Source organism: Ovis canadensis, chromosome 3, assembly GCF_042477335.2.
Source record: "Ovis canadensis isolate MfBH-ARS-UI-01 breed Bighorn chromosome 3, ARS-UI_OviCan_v2, whole genome shotgun sequence".
Taxonomy (NCBI): Eukaryota; Metazoa; Chordata; class Mammalia; order Artiodactyla; family Bovidae; genus Ovis; species Ovis canadensis.
This window is the reverse complement of record NC_091247.1, coordinates 117,561,736-117,580,321: the sequence shown is the minus strand read 5'-3', so window position 1 is coordinate 117,580,321 and position 18,586 is coordinate 117,561,736. Positions and strand designations below refer to the sequence as shown.

The window sequence follows — 18,586 nt, the reverse complement described above, 5'->3', positions numbered from 1 at the left end:
AAGCGTTGAAGATACTGCTAAGGGAAGGGTGGCTAAAGGGCCACAGCAATAGATGTTAGCTAACAGGTGACCGTAGACAGGACACCGAAGAGGGGTCAGATGTCAGGGATGGTTTCCTGCAGCAGGTATTGCCTGACGTGAGTCATTTAAAACATGTGAGCCAAGCACTGAGGAAAGAGTAGGCATTCTCCAGGTGTTGATGTGTGTGTGTGTTTGCAGACATAGGGCAGGTTCCCGAGGTCCAGGGACAGGGGTATATAAAGGTACAAAGGTGGGAAAAAGGAAAACCACTTAGCAGTAAGTAATGAGGGGGCAGGTGGAGGTTAAGGAGGCAGGGGATGAGACTGTCCAGGAAAAGTATATGGAGACACTGGAAGGTGGCCTTGCAAGGCAGGTGAGAGAATAGTTTGGATCAGAGAATGAGAATGAGTGGCTAGGCACAGAGGGGGAGAAACCAAAGACTGGTTTCTTTCAGTGAAATCAACATTTGTAGGGGCTTCAGTAGGTGCGGTTTTCTGATTTTCTTCAATAGCATTGAGCAGCCTGGCTCTCAATATGGGAAAGGTAGGCAAGGCAGGGGTGGAGCCAGTGTGTGGCATTTACCGGGTAAACGTGGCTGGCTAGAGCAAGGAAGCTGAAGCTAGTACACGGGAGGCTGCGGGAGGGACCTGAAGCCTCAGCAGTTAGGGCCGGAGCGAGTCGGCCAAGGATGGGAGGTCTTGCTGAGTCCGAGAGAGGGAGTGGTGGCTGAAAGAACTTGGGGAGCTGAAGGGATAGGAAGTTGTGGTCAGAATGGGATGCCGAATTTCAGGTCAAGTTATAAGGTCTAAGGGAGCGGTGGTGGGTGTGAGAGGCAGAGCTGCAAAGGGGTATACCAGTTAGGGTTCTTCTGACAGACAGAACCGATAGAGTACATGCGTCTTAGGGTGTTGGTATTCCGTTTCTTCTATCCTCCATGTCTCTATGCCTATGTCTGTCTGTCTGTCTATGCACCTAGGTAAAGAGGTTTGTTCTAAGGAATTGGCTCATGTGATTATGGAAGTAAGGAAGTGCCAAGGTCTGCAAAATGAGTCAGCAGATTGGAGACTCAGGAATGCTGATGGCTTAGTTCCATCCCAGTCCACAGGCCTGAAAACCAGGAGAGCCCATGGAATCGCTCCAGTCTTAAGACTGGCAAGCTTGCGACCCAAGAAGAGCTAAAACCTCTGTTCAAGTCTGAAGGCGGAGGATTCTCTTATGTGAATTCCCCCTCTGAAGTGGGGGAGGGTCAGCATTTTTGCTCTATTTAGTCCTTCAACTGTTGGATGAGGCCCATTCACATTAGGGAAGGCAATCTGCTTTGTTCAGTCTACTGATTTAAGTGTTACTCTCACCCCAGAACACTCAGAGTAATGCTTGACTGGGCACTGGGCACTCTGTGGTCCAGTCAAGTTGCCACATGAAATTAACCATCATAGAACTGTTTAGTTGCTAAGTCGTGTCTGGCTCTTTCACGACCCCATGGACCCTAGCCCACCAGGCTCCTCTAGAAACTGTCCATTTATTCCAGATTCTCTCTGCTGGCCCAGGTTGTTCTTCTGGCCTTGACCTTCTGGCTCTAAGTTCCCACTTTAGCTCCTGCTTTTGTCGGTGCTTCCCTGGTTCAGAATCTGCCTACAATGCAGGAGACCTGAGTTCGATCCCTGGATTGGTAAAATCCCCTGAAGAAGGGAATGGCTACACACTCTAGTATTTTTGCCTGGAGAATTCCATGGAAAAAGGAGCCTGGGGGCTACAGTCCATGTGATTGCAAAGAGTTGGGTATGACTGAGTGACTAACTATCACCTTGGCCATGGACACACCGTGCCCCTCACCCCCTGCTCCCCGCAAAGCCGAGTCTGCTAGTTAGAACTGTGATGGGAAGCTTCCATGTAGACTGGAGTTGACACCTGGGAGCTGAGACTGAGTTCTGATTTGGCTGTGCATAAGGATGGTTTGCTGGGAGAGGCCTGCTATGAAGAAAGCTATCCAAGATGTATCTAATCTGTGCCCAGTAGCCAATTCCCAGAGGGAAATTCAAGGCTAAATTGGGTCCTCAGAGCATTTGGGGAACAAAGAAAAGACTGCAGGTGTATTACTGTGTGCCCCTGCTTAGGTGAGCTTGATGGAACAGGTAACAGATGCTGGCTCCATCCAGCTACACACAGAATCGCCTTCACTACACGATGAGGATTGTCGGAACACAGTTTTACCTGCCAGGGCAGTCAGAGAAGAGATTATGATTAGGCACCTTGTTTCCTGAGCGGGGCAGTGTTAATGGAAATCAAGGATATCATAATAAGTTGGTGGCTTCTGGGCAGTAGATGCATAAAGAAAAACCTGCCTTTGCTGAGTAATTTTTGTTACCCACCAAGCAGGATTAGTGAACAAGCCATCTCTTCTAAGACGCTCGTGTGTGCTGTGTATGTGCTGAGGCACTTCAGCCATGTCCAGCTCTTTTTGACCCTACGGACTGTAGCATGCCAGGCTCCTTTGTTCATGGAATTCTCCAGGCAAGAGTACTGGTGTAGGTTGCCATGCCCTCCTCCAGGGGATCTTCCTGACTTGAGGGACTGAGCCCATGTCTCCTGCATTGACAAGCGAGTTCTTTACCACTAGCACCACCTGGGAAGTGCTTATATGATATTAAAAATCTACTCTTCCAAACCTCCAAGGACCAGTGTTTTAAAGTAACCCTTGACCAAAAGTCTGAAAAACTGGGCAGTTTCTCTGGAATAGGCCTTGGCAGAAACAGATAATATTATTAATCGGTACTCTCATTTTTTTCCTCTTTGGGACTGGTTGTATTCCCATTCATCCCCCTTCACATGGATAGTCTCTTGTTCTGCTTGAACTTCATGGAACTGAAAGTCTTACATGATTTCCATACTCAATTAATTCCAAAAGAATCTGGTTCAAAAATAACTTTCAAAGGTGTTGACTATTTCTTTCCTTTCATTGTTGCTTCCTTCCTTCCATCCTTCCTTTTTTAATATTTCTCCAGTAGGGAGAGCTTATCCTTTTTTTTTTAATTACGTGGCTGTGCTGAGTCTTAGTTGCAGCAGGCAGGACCTTTGAGCATGGTTGTGGCACGTAGGGTCGTTAGCTGTGGCATGTGGGGTCTGTTCCCTGACCAGGGATGGAGTGCATTGTCTTAGCCACAGGACCACCAGCGAAGTCCTTTACTTCTGTTTCTTAGCTCAACTGTTAAATGATTGGCTTGGGTTTTTACCCTTTCCTCTATTTGGAATTGAATCTAGGCCCCATCTTTTACAGAATGTGCAATTTCTGGAAAGCTATTTAACTTCCATGGGTGTCAGCTTCCTTATCTATAAAATTGTGATAATAATAGACTCTACTTCCTGGGTTCCCCTGTGGCTCAGATGGTAAAGAATCTGCCTGCAATGCCGGAGACCTGGGTTTGATCCCTGGGTCAGGAAGATCCCCCTGGAGAAGGGAACGGCAACCCACTCCAGTATTCTTGTCTGGAGAACCCCATGGACAGAGGAGCCTGATGGGCTCCAGTCCATGGGGGTCACAAAGAGTTGGACACGACTGAGCGACTAACACTTTCACTTTCACTTCCTGGGTTATCATGGAGATTCAATAAGATATTCTAAATATGGTTGACCCTTGAACAATGTTGGAGTTAGGGGAACTGACTACCACAGTTGAAATCTGCCTCTTCCTCAAAGACAAAATTTGATAAATGATTTACCCAAGGGCAGGAACCTGAAACAGTTTGGATAGAATAAGGGTAATTTCTAACCAAACAGAAACTTTTTGCCGCAGTTCGTTCAAGGGTTAGCTGTAGTTACCACAGTGTTTTGCAAACAGCAAATGCTCAATAGACAGTAGCTCCAATTTTTATTTGTCATTGTGCACCTCAGATTCCTTCCAGTACTCTTTATAGGTATATAGCTGATCTGTGTTTATTGATTCACTAACAATAGGATGTTTACCTAACTGTGACTCAGGCTTTATTTACTGTGGGTGGCTATTTTATATTTGAAAGTGGAAACAAGAAAATCTTGCTTTTCATAGTGTGTCCAAATAACCAAATTTTGCTTGGTTGGGTGCATTTGAGGGAAGTGAGGTGAAGGAAGGAATATTTGGGTAGTAAATCTTGATTCTTAGCTTCCCAGGTGGCACAGTGGTAAAGAATCCACCTGCCAACGCAGGAGATGCAAGAGACCCGGGTTCAATCCCTGGGTCAAGAAGGTCATCTGGAGTGGGAAACGGCCACCCACTCCAGTAGTCTTGCCGGGAAAATTCCATGGACGGAGGAGCCTGGCGGGCCACAGTCCACGGGGTTGCAAAGAGACTGACAGGACTGAGAGGCTGAACACACGCCAAGTCTAGATTGCTGCCTCATTTCTAGCTTTCAACTGTGCAGGAAGCCAGCGACTACACTTCTGACGCTGATGACCTTTTTGCTCCTGACTCATCTCAGATGATGCCGTAAGGAAACCATGGCTTCGGTAAAGGAATATATAATTTGCTTCTCGAACTTAATAGTGTATGGATTGGGATTCTCTGAGCACTAGTCTCCCTAATAAGGACAATTCCTGATTGCAAATTATTTAGTCTGTATACAATTTAGAAACTTGGGAATGTTTAGATATTCAGTATTTCACAAGCCAGACTATTCATGTGCAGAGAATGCCTACCAAATCCTCTGATTTGGTTCAGATAGTGTACGAGCTTATGCAACTCTTTTAAAGGTATTGAACAATGAAACGGTGAATCATGTGGCTTGGTTGGTTCTGCCTTAGGTTATTCAGTCGTTCTTCAAATGTGTACTTCAGACATACAAGCGAATGTGACACCATCTCTGCCCTCTGGGGGGTCAGTGGCAGAGAGTACGTTTGTCAGAAAAATATGGTGGTTACAGCAGGAAACAACCATTTATTCAGCAATTCAATAAGTATTAATGAAGCATTTATAGAAGCCAGGTGCTAAGCTAGATATAGATGATTCAACAGTGGTAATGCAGATGCTTTCTGCCCTCCTGGACTTGTTAAAACTCATGGTAGAGATAAAACACTAAGCGCATTTATAGTACATTGTGATAAAGGCACAATAAAGGAATAATTTATAGTCCCTGTAACATGAAATCAAATTAAGGAAAGGGGCTAGAGTAATGAAATCGAAATAAGAAAAGTTAAAATACTCAGTTCAGAGCTGGTATTTCTTCTATTTTCCCTTTTTTTTGGTTGTTGTTGTTTATTCTTTCTTTTCCTTTTCTTTTGAGACTGGAAAGATCAGAAATCGTGAGCATAATACAGTTCCATTCAAAAGAAGTTATATGGGAGAACTGTCCCTTTAGAAGTTTCTTTGGTAGAAAAACAAGAGTACAGATAGAAAGAGCGGTAGTAACATAGTTGATGTCTTAAGTAGAAGGTGGCATGTATATTAGCAATGAACTTTGGGTAATTGCCGACAGGAAAAGCTGAGAGTTCTTTCTGATGAGCGTATTAGCGCTGACAGCAAGGAACAGCCGAAAAGGACCTGCCTGGGTGTAAAGCCCATGGCAACAGAAGATGTAGGTTTGGACTTGGGTGAGGACAGGATTTTTCTTCTAGGCGGCCCTGGCTGAAGGCTTCACCAGTGTTCTAGGGAGGAGGGCATTTATACTTGCAATTATTTATATTTTACTGTGCATACTTCTGCTTAAGATAACTATAAGTAAATTATATATACTGAGTTCCTTCCTTCATAGGGAGTTGTGTTTTCTTAAACATTGTCTCATTTTGCTCATCAGGTCCTGAGTTATAAAAAGTTTTTTTTTTTCCTTGTTGGAAAGTACCAGAATCCAATGGAAATGACCAACACTGATGGTCTAGCACCCCAAGCATGACACTAATAAGAGGTCCTCACTTGTTTTTGGTACAAGGCCCTAGACGCTAAGAGGGTCTGCAAACTCAGAAGTTCACAAGTCTCCTGTGAATCAGACATACCTGAGGAGCTTTGAAAAATAGAGATAATCTGTCTTATCGCAGCAGATTCTGAGTTCATAGGTTTGGGGGTGACAACTGGGGATATATTTTTAAAAAGGCTACTCAGGTGATTCTGATGTGCCTAGTCTGCCAATGGGTTGCTGTTTCCAAACCACTGTACCAGGTTAAATGTAGATGTCTCATTTATTTCCAGTTTCAGATGGATCACTCATATTAAGCCTTAAACCTAGATATACATTAATGGCAATTTAAAATTCTTCCCTCCTTCCTTTGTCCCATCCTCTTTTCTTTCATCTCTTCTACATTTTCCATTGAATCCTAAAATTTGTAGACATAGCATGATCCCCTTGTTTAAACACTGCTTTGAGATAGGAGAAGATGAATAAACTATTAGGGAAATCTCTTGCTTATTTAGCCCCATACATTTTCCTGGCAGAGTCTCAGAGTCAGGTAACAGTTCACAAGTGGAGCTACTTTCCAATAAACACAACGTGTTTGAAAAAGACGTGAGACAGAGCAGCGGAGAATCGGCTGAAATCGACACACTGTGCAGCTGGCTTTTTCAGACCTGCCTTCTTGCCTCTGGCAAGCTGTTTCAGTGGGTTCCGCCACATCTCATGACTCATGACTCAGCTTCGATGACCTGGCAGGCTTCTCACTGTGGCCCCTGGGGTGGGAGTTTGGGGATGGCCTTCCTTCCGGGGCTGGGGCTCCTGCCAACCTGGATTTAGTCAGTCCCTTTGGCCCTCTCCCAGTTTCCTTGTATCTAGGCTCCTTCCTTAGGCAAGTGGCCTGTTGTAGACCCAGTCGCCCCAGAACTTTTCCAATGTTTGATCAGCTTCATAACCAAATAATTTTTCCCTTATGTTCAACTGAGGTCTCTCTTGTCATAACAAAATCCTTATCTCCTTATCTGGTCTTCTGAGGACCAGTATCGGATTGCCATTGCTTTAATCATCTCTTGCTCATCTCAAAGCTCTCACACTTGTTTCTTACCTGAATTGATAAGTATAAGGCATCTGAACAGAGCCTGACATAAACATATGCAGGTGTTCTATTTTTATTTTCTCTACATCCTTCTAATAGTATTGTGAACAGAGGTAGGCTTCTTTCTCTAATTAGTGATTTTTCAAACAAGGAGCAGAGTAAGGAGGCCAGGGGTACAATTACTGTCACGTTCCTTTTACCTCTTTATACAGTGACTTCTGCTTTCCTCCTCCGTGTCTCTCAACCCTCAACCTCATACCCTTCAGCTAAATCACTAACTTTGAATTTGTTTTCAAGGAAAACGACCTCCCAGTTTTATTTTTCTCTTTTCTTTGTCACTGCTGAGAACTTTTTCTTCTTGTTAAATTATGTATGTTTTGGCAGTAATTTGGGATAAGGGGCATACACACGAGGTTTCCATTTTCATTTTCCGGAAAAATTGCTTATTGTGCCATAATTTGTTTAGGATAGGAAGTTATGGTCGTATAAACTCTTATACGCATTTACATTGCCCAGGAGCATTGTTTGTAAAACAGCAGACATTTTTTAAGTTTCATTACCCCTAGGTCTTTTTCCAGTTTGAGGTAAATCTTCCTCCCTGACAATCATAACATAAATAAAATGTGATCAATGAGCTTTCCTTGAAATAACTTAAAAAGCTGGTTTTATTTATTTGTTTGGCTGTGCTGGGTCTTAGTTGCAGCACCAGAGGTCTTTGATCCTTGTTACAGCATGTGCGATCTTGGCTGCATTTGTGGGATCCCCGACCAGGGCTCGAACCTGGGCCCCCTGCACAGGGAGTGTGGAGTCTTAGCCCCTGGACCACCAGGGAAGTCCCTTCCCTTGAAATAATTTCTGAGGTGTGACACGAAACATCTTACATTGACAAAAGACCTCTTACTGTTAAGACATGATCTACATAGGAAGACAGAGGACCTGCTGTAATTTTGGCAAGAATCAAGGTAGGGACCAGAGGTTGGTTGGTCAGTTGAAGAAGTTGCTCAAGCTGAGAATTAAAGATAGATAAATATATAGATAGAGGTTTTAGGTATCTAAATGTCTTAAACATTTTAGTTTAAGTTTTAAAGGTACAGATTACCTCTTACTGTAAGGTCCAGCTTTTCCTTGCTATGAGTTCATTGTTTGAGGTTCCATGTTCTCATTCTTATATAAACCACTTTGGTCATGCCTCATTAACCACATCCAGTTTCAATTTCTTTAAAGTGGGGCAAGATCTTAAAAACAGTTGTAAAATAAACTGACTGTCGTCTCTGTCTAGACTCGAGTTTTCATGTATTTTTCTTCCTACATTTTACAGTTGCCTTACCCATACCCAAAAAAGCAGCAGTTTTTAAAGCAACTCATTTTTTGAGTTTTTTGAGACATTTAACTAAATTTTTACAGAAACCTTTTCTTTTTACATTTATATTTTATTGGTTTACATAGTATTTACTCTAATTACATAATTCTGATAACAAATACAATGGGCATAGACATGTCTGAGATTGATGACAGGTGATTCTTCGGAGCTCAGCTGATGGGCACCGTAGGGCAGGGGCTGCGGGGAAACAGTCTGTGCTTTACTATTGGTTGGTGGGTTAAAGAAGAGCAGAGCTGGCTTGGTGTAAACATGTCTCCTGGTTTGTGTGTTTTGTCCTGGCTTAACTGTTGTTGTTTAGTTGCTAAGTGAAGTGAAGTCACTCAGTTGTGTCCGATTCTTTGCGACCCCATGGACTGTAGCCTGCCACGCTCCTCCGTCCATGGAATCTTCTAGGCAAGAGTACTGGAGCGGGGTGCCATTTCCTTCTCCAGGGGATCTTCCCGACCCAGGGATTGAACCCAGGTCTCCTGCAATGTAAGCAGATGCTTTACCCTCTGAGCCACCAGGGAAGCCCCAGTAAAATAAGTGAAAGTGGCTCAGCTATGTCCAACTCTTTGTGACCCCATGCACTGTCCATGGAATTCTCTAGACCAGAATACTGGAGTGGGTAGCCTTTCCTTTCTCCAGGGGATCTTCCCTGACCCAGGAATCGAATGAGGGTCTCCTGCATTGCAGGTGGATTCTTTACCAACTGAGCTATCAGGGAAGCCCTTAGTTGCTAAGTCATGTCCAATTCTTTGCAAGCCCATGGACTAGCAGCTTACCAGGCTCCACTGTCCATGGGATTTCCTAGGCAAGATTACTGGAGTGGGTTTCCAGTATTCAGGGGATCTTCCTGACCCAGGGATCAAACCCACGTTTTCTGCATTGGTAGGTGGGGTCTTTACCACTGAGCCACCAGGAAATTGTGCTTTACTGACTACAACAAAGCCCTTGACTGTGTGGATCACAACAAACTGTGGAAAATTCTTCAAGAGATGGGAATACCAGACCACCTGACCTGCCTCCTGAGAAATTTGTATGCAGGTCAGGAAGAAACAGAACTGGACATGGAACAGCAGACTGGTTCCAACCTGGGAAAGGAGTACATCAAGGCTGTATATTGTCACCCTGCTTATTTAACTTCTATGCAGAGTACATCATGTGAAATGCTGGGCTGGATGAATCACAAGCTGGAATCAAGATTGCTGGGAGAAATATCAATAACCTAGATATGCAGATGACACCACCCTTCTGGCAGAAAGCAAAGAAGAACTGAAGAACCCCTTGGTGAAAGTGAAAGAGGAGAGTGAGAAAGTTGGCTTAAAACTCAACATTCAAAAAACTAAGATCACGGCATCCAGTCCGATCACTTCATGGCAAATAGATGGGGAAACAGTGGAAACAAGGAGAGACTTAATTTTTTTTGGGCTCAGAAATCACTGCAGATGGTGACTGCAGCCATGAAATTAAAAGACACTTGCTGCTTGGAAGAAAAGCTATGACCAACCTGGACAGCATATAAAAAGCAGAGACATTACTTTGCTGACAAAGGTCCATCTAGTCAAGACCATGGTTTTTCCAGTAGTCAGCTATGGACATGAGAGTTGGACTATAAAGAAAGCTGAGCACCAAAGAATTGATGCTTTTGAACTGTTGTGCTGGAGAAGACTCTTGAGAGTCCCTTGGACTGCAAGGAGATCCAACCAGTCCATTCTGAAGGAGATCAGTCCTGAATATTCATTGGAAGGACTGATGCTGAAGCTGAAGCTCCAATACTTTGGCCACCTCATGCGAAGAACTGACTCCTTGGAAAAGACCCTGATGCTGGGAGGGATTGGGGGCAGGAGAAGGAGTTGTCAGAGGATGAGATGGTTGGATGGCAATCAGTCTTGATGGACATGAGTTTGAGGAAGCTCTGGGGGTTGATGATTGACAGGGAGGCCTGGCGTGCTGCAGTCCATGGGGTTGGAAATAGTTGGATACCACTGAGCGACTGAACTGAACTGTTAAAAGCACTGTTTTCATGCTTCCACAGTCCTGGGTAATGAATTACATGGTCTCTGTGAGTGTTGGTTAATCCAGTTATTCTGGTTAAATGGAGGAAAAAGTTGATTAAGAGAGCTTCTACTGACTTTGATTAAAGTTTCGTTGTAGCTGACTTGACAATGCGTGTAAATCCTTGCCAACTGGCTGGTAGAATTTTTGAGAAGGTAGAGCTCCTTTTTTTTCTTTTTAAATTGAAGTATAGTTGATTTACAATGTTGTGTTAGTTCCAGGTGTACAGCAAAATGATTAAGTTTTATATATATATAAAGATTCTTTTTCCTTATAAGTTATAAAATGTTGAGCATAGTTTCCTATGTTAATCAGTGATCCTTATTGGTTATCTATTTTATGTATAGCAGTGTGTTTATGTTACACAGGTAGTGTGGCTGAGTGGTCTAAGGCGCTGGATTGAGGTTCCAGTCTTCGGAGTTGTGGGTTCGAATCCCACAGCCGCGGGCTTCCCTCAGATCTTAGTTGGTAAAGAATCTGCCTGCAGTGCAGAAGACCTGGGTTCAATTCTTAGGTTGGGAAGATCCCCTGGAGAAGGAAATGGCAACCCACTCCAGTATTCTTGCCTGGAGAGTCCCATGGACAGAGGAGCCAGGCAGGCTACAGCCCATGGGGTTGCAAGAGTCGGACACGACTGAGCGACTAAACCACCACGGTGTTTATGTTAAGCCTAACCTCCTAATTTATCCCACACCTCCCTTCCTGCTTTGTAACCATAAATTTATTTTCTTTGTTCGTGGATCTATTTTTGTTTTGCGTGTAAGTTTATTTGTATCATTTTTTTTCAGATTCTGCAGTATCATTTTTTTTAGATAAGCAATATCATAAGATATTTCATTTTCTGACTTCACTCAGTATGACAATCCCTAGGTCCATCCATATTGCTGCAAATGGCATTATTTCATTTTTTATGGCTGAGTAATATTCCATCGTGTATATACACACCATCGTGTATATATATACCATCAGGTATATATATATACCATATTGTTTTTTTAATTTTAATTGGAGGATAATTGCTTTACAAAATTTTGTTGTTTTCCGCCAAATATCAACATGAATTAGCCAAAGTATATATTATTCAATATGCTATATACATTATAGTATATATTTATTCATTGCTCTGTCAGTGGACAGAGGTTGCTTCCATGTCTCGGCTACAGGAAATAGTGCTGCAGTGGATACTGGGTGCGTGTGTCTTTTGGAATTACGGTGTTCTCTGAGTGGGACTGCAGGATCATCTGGTAGAGACGATAGAGGCTGGGAAATGGGGTAGCTCAGATGGCTGCTGAGAAGCGGTGTGGAGGGCTCACCAGGTAAATGCCGCCGCAGTGGGTCTCCCTAGCTGCTGTCGGTGGAGCCCCTCATTCAGATAGGCAGGGATTAGAAACGAGCGTGGGTCGTGAGCACCAAAGGTGACTTTCATTGACGTGGGAATCGAAAGTGCACCAATTTTCTCTCTGTGTGTGTGGGGGGTAAGCATTGGTAAATCTGACTAACTGGAAATAATATTGAATCTTTTTACTTTCTGGCGGTGTTTCTGGCACTGGGCCTCTCCAACCGTATGCATTTTCTCTACCTCCGTGGTCGCCTTTTGGCATTCTTCCTTCCTCAGTCCCTTCTTCTCTCCGTTTGCTCCCAGCACCTCCTCCTCGTCAGGATCCTGGAGAGGGTGCTTATCACCAGTGTGTTCTGTCCTGTACAGAGCCAACCCGCTCACCCAGGACACGATTCAGGGGAAACCCTGCCCACCACCTCCGCCTCTGCTTTCTTCCCTCCTTCCATATGCACGTACCTTTTTGCCTCCTGGTTCTCTATGCTGGTCTCTGTGCCTGGAGGACAGCTCATTCCTCAGAATGGATTAAGCCTAGAGTTGGCTCCAGACTCTGGCATCTGGAAGGTCTGACCTTCAGCTACATACTCTTCTGCGTGGTCCCTAACTGAGCACTGAGCTTGGGTGGAGTGGGGAGGTCATTGTTGAAACATCCGCGAGGTCTAAATTATGTTCTTGCATTCATGCTTTATAGCACTTTGCCTCAGTTTCAGATTAGCCAGTAACTGAATGTTTGTTCTGTACTGCTCCAGTGCTACTTTTAAAAATACCATAATATTTAATCCTTACAACAGTCCTTTGAGCTATATTATACACATACATTATTTTTAAACAGATAAAGACATAAAGATCAGAAGGTATAAAGTAATGTCCTCCTGGTTACAGAGACAAGTGTGGACCATGGATTTGAACCTGATGCCTTTGACTCAGCATCTCCTTGCCATCAGACCAAAGTGTTCCTCTTCTGTAAAGGACTGTTGCTGTCTACACACTGTAAGTAAAAAGATCAATGCATCATTGCTATGATCTTTAGACTTTCAAATAAAATCACAAAATCTATTTATTTAAGTGAAATCTTATGGGGGAGCTCAATGGCTAAAGTACAAAGCTGGTCTAGGCAGGTGGAGGGGTTCTGCGGCCGTCTCCATTATTCCCCTGCCTTCCGCCCCTGCAGCCCTTCAAAGCCAGCTGAGGAGTACAGCCCAGCAACGCTGGATGAGTGTAATCATATATCTGCATCCGTTTAACTCAGATGACCCTGAAAGGGCAGGCAGTGGGAGACAGCCATTCTTTCCCCTTCAGCCAGTGCCGAGTTTCCTCTCCCGAAGCAATGAGACTATGCTTCCCTGTTCACCTTCTGGTCCTTCCTTATCGGTGTGTAAGCAAGTGCATATCTGTTCTTTTTTGTTCTTCTTGGTGAACAGATTGAAACAATTTGCCTTTATGATCTTACTCACTTTCCCGGTCATCCTTAGACTCTCCAAGGCCAAAGCAACGTGTCATCAAGGTGCCTTGACAAGTGGTGGCTGGGCAGTAGGAAGACCAGCAATCCAGTTTGCCTGGGACTGAGGGATTTCCTGGGGCCCTAGACTTTTAGTGCTAAAACTGCAGCATTCCAGGGAAACTGGGACAGTCAGCCGTGCGGGCATGATGTCACAGGACTTGGCACCGAGGACCACTCTCCAGGGTACCCCAGACCACGGCTCCTATGACCTGGCCGGTTGGTCCCTGGTCCCTGGGATCAGGTGCATTGCAGAGAGTTTAGGGAATCCAGTTAGCACTGTTCCTTTATCCCTGGCCTTGAACTTGACCTGAAAATCAATGGCAAAGGTGGCCATTTCAAGGAGATTAAAAAGCAACACTGTTTGCTTTTAAAGTGTGGTTAGAATGGGCACTACCTTTTTCTTCTATTCTGAAGCTATTTTTTAAAAAAATTTCCTATTTGTGTATTTTATTTTTGGCTGCCCCGGGTCTCTGCGGTCGCTCGGGTGCCCTTCGGTTGCGGCGAGCGGGCTTTGGTCCTCCTCGCCGGTCACGGCCTTTCTTGTTGAGGAGCAGGGCTCGAGGGCACTGGCTCAGCAGTGAGGCCCACGGGCGCGCTGTGGCACGTGGACTTCCCCAGGGCAGAGACAAAACCTGTGTCCCTGCACCGTCAGGCAGTCTTAACCACTGGGGTACCAGGGAAGTCCCTGAACCTATTTTAAGGTTACCTAATAGAGAAGTGTTTTTAACATTTTTCATTTCTTTGGATTTCAGTTATCCTTTACATGTTTCGTTATTGGGCATGAAAGTTGGCAAAAACCAACCAACCAACAAACCACACCCCCACAACTTTTTAATAATCGCAAAGTGTAGTAGAGCTGTATAATCTGGCAGTGTGATTAAATGGAAAAAAGGCTTCCAAGTTGCTTATGGACTGTAAGATATTGGAAAGGTCCTTAAAACTTTGAGAGTCCAAGCTGCTGCTCTGCCTCAGTGGAGATAATTATACCTGCCTGACAGGATTAGCATGATATGTCAAAGTACCTGGCAAACTGCATTTGCTTGATAAATATTCATCTCTTTTCCACTTGCTGTGTTCAGGTTTCACTTAATCAAATATTCTCATTACCAATTGATAACCTTCTACTAAAGAATAAAGTATGTTTTCTGTTAAAAATGTATCAAACAGCATACAGGCAGAGGAAACTTTTGGGGATGGAAACATTCTATATTTTGGTCTGGATACTGTTTGTTAGTTGCTCATTCGTGTCTGACTCTTTGAGACCCTGTGGACTGTAGCCTGTCCTTGAAATTCTCCAGGCAAGAGTACTGGAGTGGGTTGCCATTTCCTTCTCCAGGGGATCTTCCCAACCCAGGAATCGAACCTGCATTTCCTACAATAGGCATATTCTTTACCATCTGAGCCACCAGGGAAGTCAAACCCACGACCCTGACCTGATTTGCGCATGCGGCCTTCTGGAGTCAGATACACTACCCTTGAGCCATGAGGGCCTAATGGCAACATAGCGGTTCTCCAAGCTGTATACTTAAGACTTACATATTTTACTGCGTGTAAGTTAATCTTCCACTTTACAAAGTATTACAAGCATAAAAGTTGCTTATATTTATTTATATGATTCTTTTAAAGCAGGAGAGGAGTCATTATTGTAGAATCTATTGCTACTTTACTCTTAGGGAAGAAATACCATTTAAAAATTTGTATATTTATTTGGCTGGACTGGGTCTTAGCTGTGGCCTGTGGAATCTTTAGCTGTGGCATGCAGTGTTTAGTTCCCTGGCCAAGGATGAAACCTGGGCCCCTTGCTATGGGAAAGTCGAGTCTTAGCCACTGGACCACCAGGGAAGTCCCGAGCAAAACCATTTATTAGAGTGTTTAGTAATTAAAATACTCAGCCTATTACAATTCATACTAATACTATATGTGTCTGTATGCATATATAGACACACACTGACTCAATGGACACGAGTTTGAGCAAGCTCCCGGAGATGGTGAAGGACCGGGAAGCCTGGTGTCCTGCAGTCCACGAGGTCACATAGAGTCAGACATGACTTAGTGACTGACAACAAATATATATTTAATATTTACAGAGTAATGGACACTGCTGTATTCTATGTGCAATGGGGAGAAATGTATATTCAAGGTGTAAATCAGTTACATTTTGTATTTTCCATGGAATGTTTGGTAAAATATTGCTTTTTTGCATCTTGATTTTTGGCTTCCCTGGGAGCCTCAGGAAACCAAGGTTTTGTGGTAGTTTAGTTTTTATCTAATATTTGGATTGGAGGAAGCTGGTGAAATTCTGTAGTCTGTGGATCACTGGCCTGATAAATGATTTTGGAAAAAGCCTTTAGACCCTGGCCCTTGCAGAGTTCACTCATAGACCCTCAATGACAACATTTAGCACAAAGCAATTGGCTTAAAAATGAGACAAACACTGGTGTTTTGCAACTCATTTTTACATTGCACCATTTATTAGAATCTCTTTGCTCTCTTTGTGGCATCCTGTGTTTAGGGAAATAATGTTATCATCTATTTCCAGAAATGGTTTGGATAACTTCTTCTTGGAAACCCTTCCCACGCATTTGTATTTTGGTATCTCTCCATTATTTCCCACTCAGGCAGACTGACCACTGGGAGACTCTCTGGCTCTGGAATGCGCCCGCCTCCCACTTTCACATGCCAGGGACACACGTGGGATCATCTGGAAGGGGAAGGAGGGGGTCATGATATGGAGGGGAAGCTAAATATAGCATTTGGCTCAACGGGGGGAAAATGTGGCCCTCACCACCAGCACTGCCACCCCTCCCGTCACCTGGTGTTACGGGGAGAGGGGGAGATGCAAGGGAGTTGCCTGGGGTCCCCCACAGGATACAGGGCCCAGTGTCGCCCTGGCTGGTGGTGGCAGGCAGACTCAGATCAGTGGTGGGCAGCAAGCCCAGGGAGGAGGCATTCTGTACTGGAGCAGAAGAGAGGAAACCCTAGGCCAGGATGTCTCCGAGAAAATATAAAATGGAGAGATGTGTTGAGTCTATGAAAAGGAGATGATTTTCTTTTGGTAGAGAGTTTGTGGATGAATTAGAGATTACTTAAAAAGTAAGCAAGGGGATAAAGTGATGACGAATTCTACAAAAAGCAAAAAGTTTTCAAGAAAACAAATACAGGAAACTTCGTGATGCAGCCATGAATAAATATGACATCATCATGATAATATAATACTGAATACTGATCTAACCCAAAAAATGAGAGTGGGAAGGTGAGTGCAGAAGCGTGCGTGTGTGTGTGTGTGTGTGTGCACACAGATGCATGTACGCATGCACCTGAGTGTTGAATTACATGCAAGCTAGCTTCTCATTTTCAATAGTAGGGCGTCAGTATCTAAACTGAAAAATCAAGAACTAGCAGTATAAACATTTAGAGATACGGAGTGAGAAAGAGCTGCAAGAATTGAAAGTAGTTGCTCTCAGGAAATAGGGATGAGAGTATAACTTTGATCATTGAAATTAAGTTTAAAATTACCCCCAATTTGTCTCTAGTCATTTCAGCTAATTCAGCTTTTAAAACTAAAGCCTTTCCTGATGAAATCAAGGTAAGCAGAGAAACAGGGCAGCTACCAAGTAAGAATCTTCCTTGAGGGTGGAAAACAGAGTCCAGAGTTACTAGACCATTCATTAAAGCTGTTGGAGCACAGTCAACTAAAAATGGATTCTGGGAAGAGTAAGGACTGGGAAGTGACTTCTGCAGCATGTTATTTCTTCTGGAGGGTGTTCAAGATTTAAATCCGCAGAAAAACATCTCTCCAGATCTCAGAAGCTGGAGAATATAGTCAGAGGACAAAATAGTGGTCAAAATATTTACTCTGTGGATTTCATCCCACCATTAAACTGTGGCCACTTATACCCTTCCCACCTGCATCACGGAGTTATCTGTAGTGGGTTATAACTATCCCACATATTTTCCTGAATTCCAGATTATTCCAGGGCCCACCCATGACAGTGCCAGAATTTCCTTTGGGCAATGCAGAATCATTCCTGCCCCCTCTTACGACCGCCTCCTATCACAGGGCTAGAAACCAGGGAACGTTTCCAGAATCCCTTGCCGCAGGGTCCCAGTTAGATTCTGTCACTGGGCGGCACTTTCTGGAGGTAGAAGTGACACACTTTGTCCCTCCAGCTGTGGGGGCTTTACTGGATATGAGATTTTGCAGCAACCTCTAGGTGACACCCTGGGCACCATTGTTGAGATGTTGCTGGTAGCTGTCATCACTGGTTATAGGTACCTCGGGATTCAGGCAACTTCTTCTTTCTCTGAAAGCAAAGGCAAACCCGAGAACTAGTGATGTTTTCCCTTAAACCTTAGATTCACCAAGACCTAGACTCCAATCCTGACTCTTCATTTTTAGAAACTATGTAACCCTGGGTTAGAATTTTTTTTAAAAATTCTTGATTTATGTTTTTTCAACTGTAGAATAAGGGTAACACTATTTTTTTCATAAATGATAAGGAATCAATATAACAGGTGTAAAAATGCCCAGCAGAAGACCTGTCACCAGAGTAGGTATGCAATAAATGGCGTCTGTTGCTATTGTTGTTGTTATCCTGTGTGCCACCTGCCGCTGTTGTCATTTCCTCCAGAGCTGCTGTGCAGTCACCAGGCAAGAAGCCCATGTGCAGGGTGCTGGGGTAGTTCCCCTTCTCCTTCCATGAACTTCTTTTATATAGAGCTGGAATGGTCACATTTCCTCTTCTCTTTGCTTCAGAGCATAAACCTCAAAGCCTGGCAGGTACCCAGACCTGTCTGTGTGTAGGGAACCAGGACTGATCAAGTCGGCTGTGACCCTGGCACGTTTCCCCCCCCCCCCTTTTTTTTTTTAAGAGCTCAGTGGCCCCGCCCCTTTTCTTCCTGTGATGAGCTGACATTTGATTGACATCCTCAGCTCTGCGGCTCTTGGGCGATCAGTCACTTTCTCCTCCTATCCTGAGGTCTCCACGCTTGACCTAGACTCATTCTTACACATTCGGGGCTTTCACAACAAATCTCGTTGCCAGGTGGAACCCTTTCTAGGCGAAGTTGTAGAATTCCTGATTTGTAGAATTGTTTTCCCATCCCCTCTTTTTCTATGCGAAACACCAGAAGTTCCGCTGATGAGCCCTATAAGTGATTTTTCTCCCCTCATTGATTTTAAAAAATCGTACCCTTTCACTACGTGGCACATCAAGCACTTTAAGATATATAATTAAAGTGTTTACTGAAAGAGACAAGTAGGCACAATAAATGCAAACCAGGTAGGAAATCTATAGAGATAGCCTGAGAGCAGCCATCTCTGCATGAGCTGACTTAAGCCGGAAGTCTAAGAAACAGGAGTCCT

At 44.0% G+C, this 18,586-nt stretch overlaps 1 long non-coding RNA gene across 1 annotated transcript in view; it reads left to right on the top strand.

Annotated features, from left to right (window-relative positions):
* Positions 1-3,809: 3,809 nt before the first annotated feature.
* The window catches only part of LOC138437201 (uncharacterized), a 45,139-nt gene continuing 30,362 nt past the window's right edge, over positions 3,810-18,586 (top strand). Inside the window, exons 1-2 of the long non-coding RNA XR_011255811.1 lie at positions 3,810-4,500; positions 12,603-12,710. This is a non-coding gene — a long non-coding RNA (uncharacterized lncRNA). The remainder of the gene's footprint in view (positions 4,501-12,602; positions 12,711-18,586) is intronic.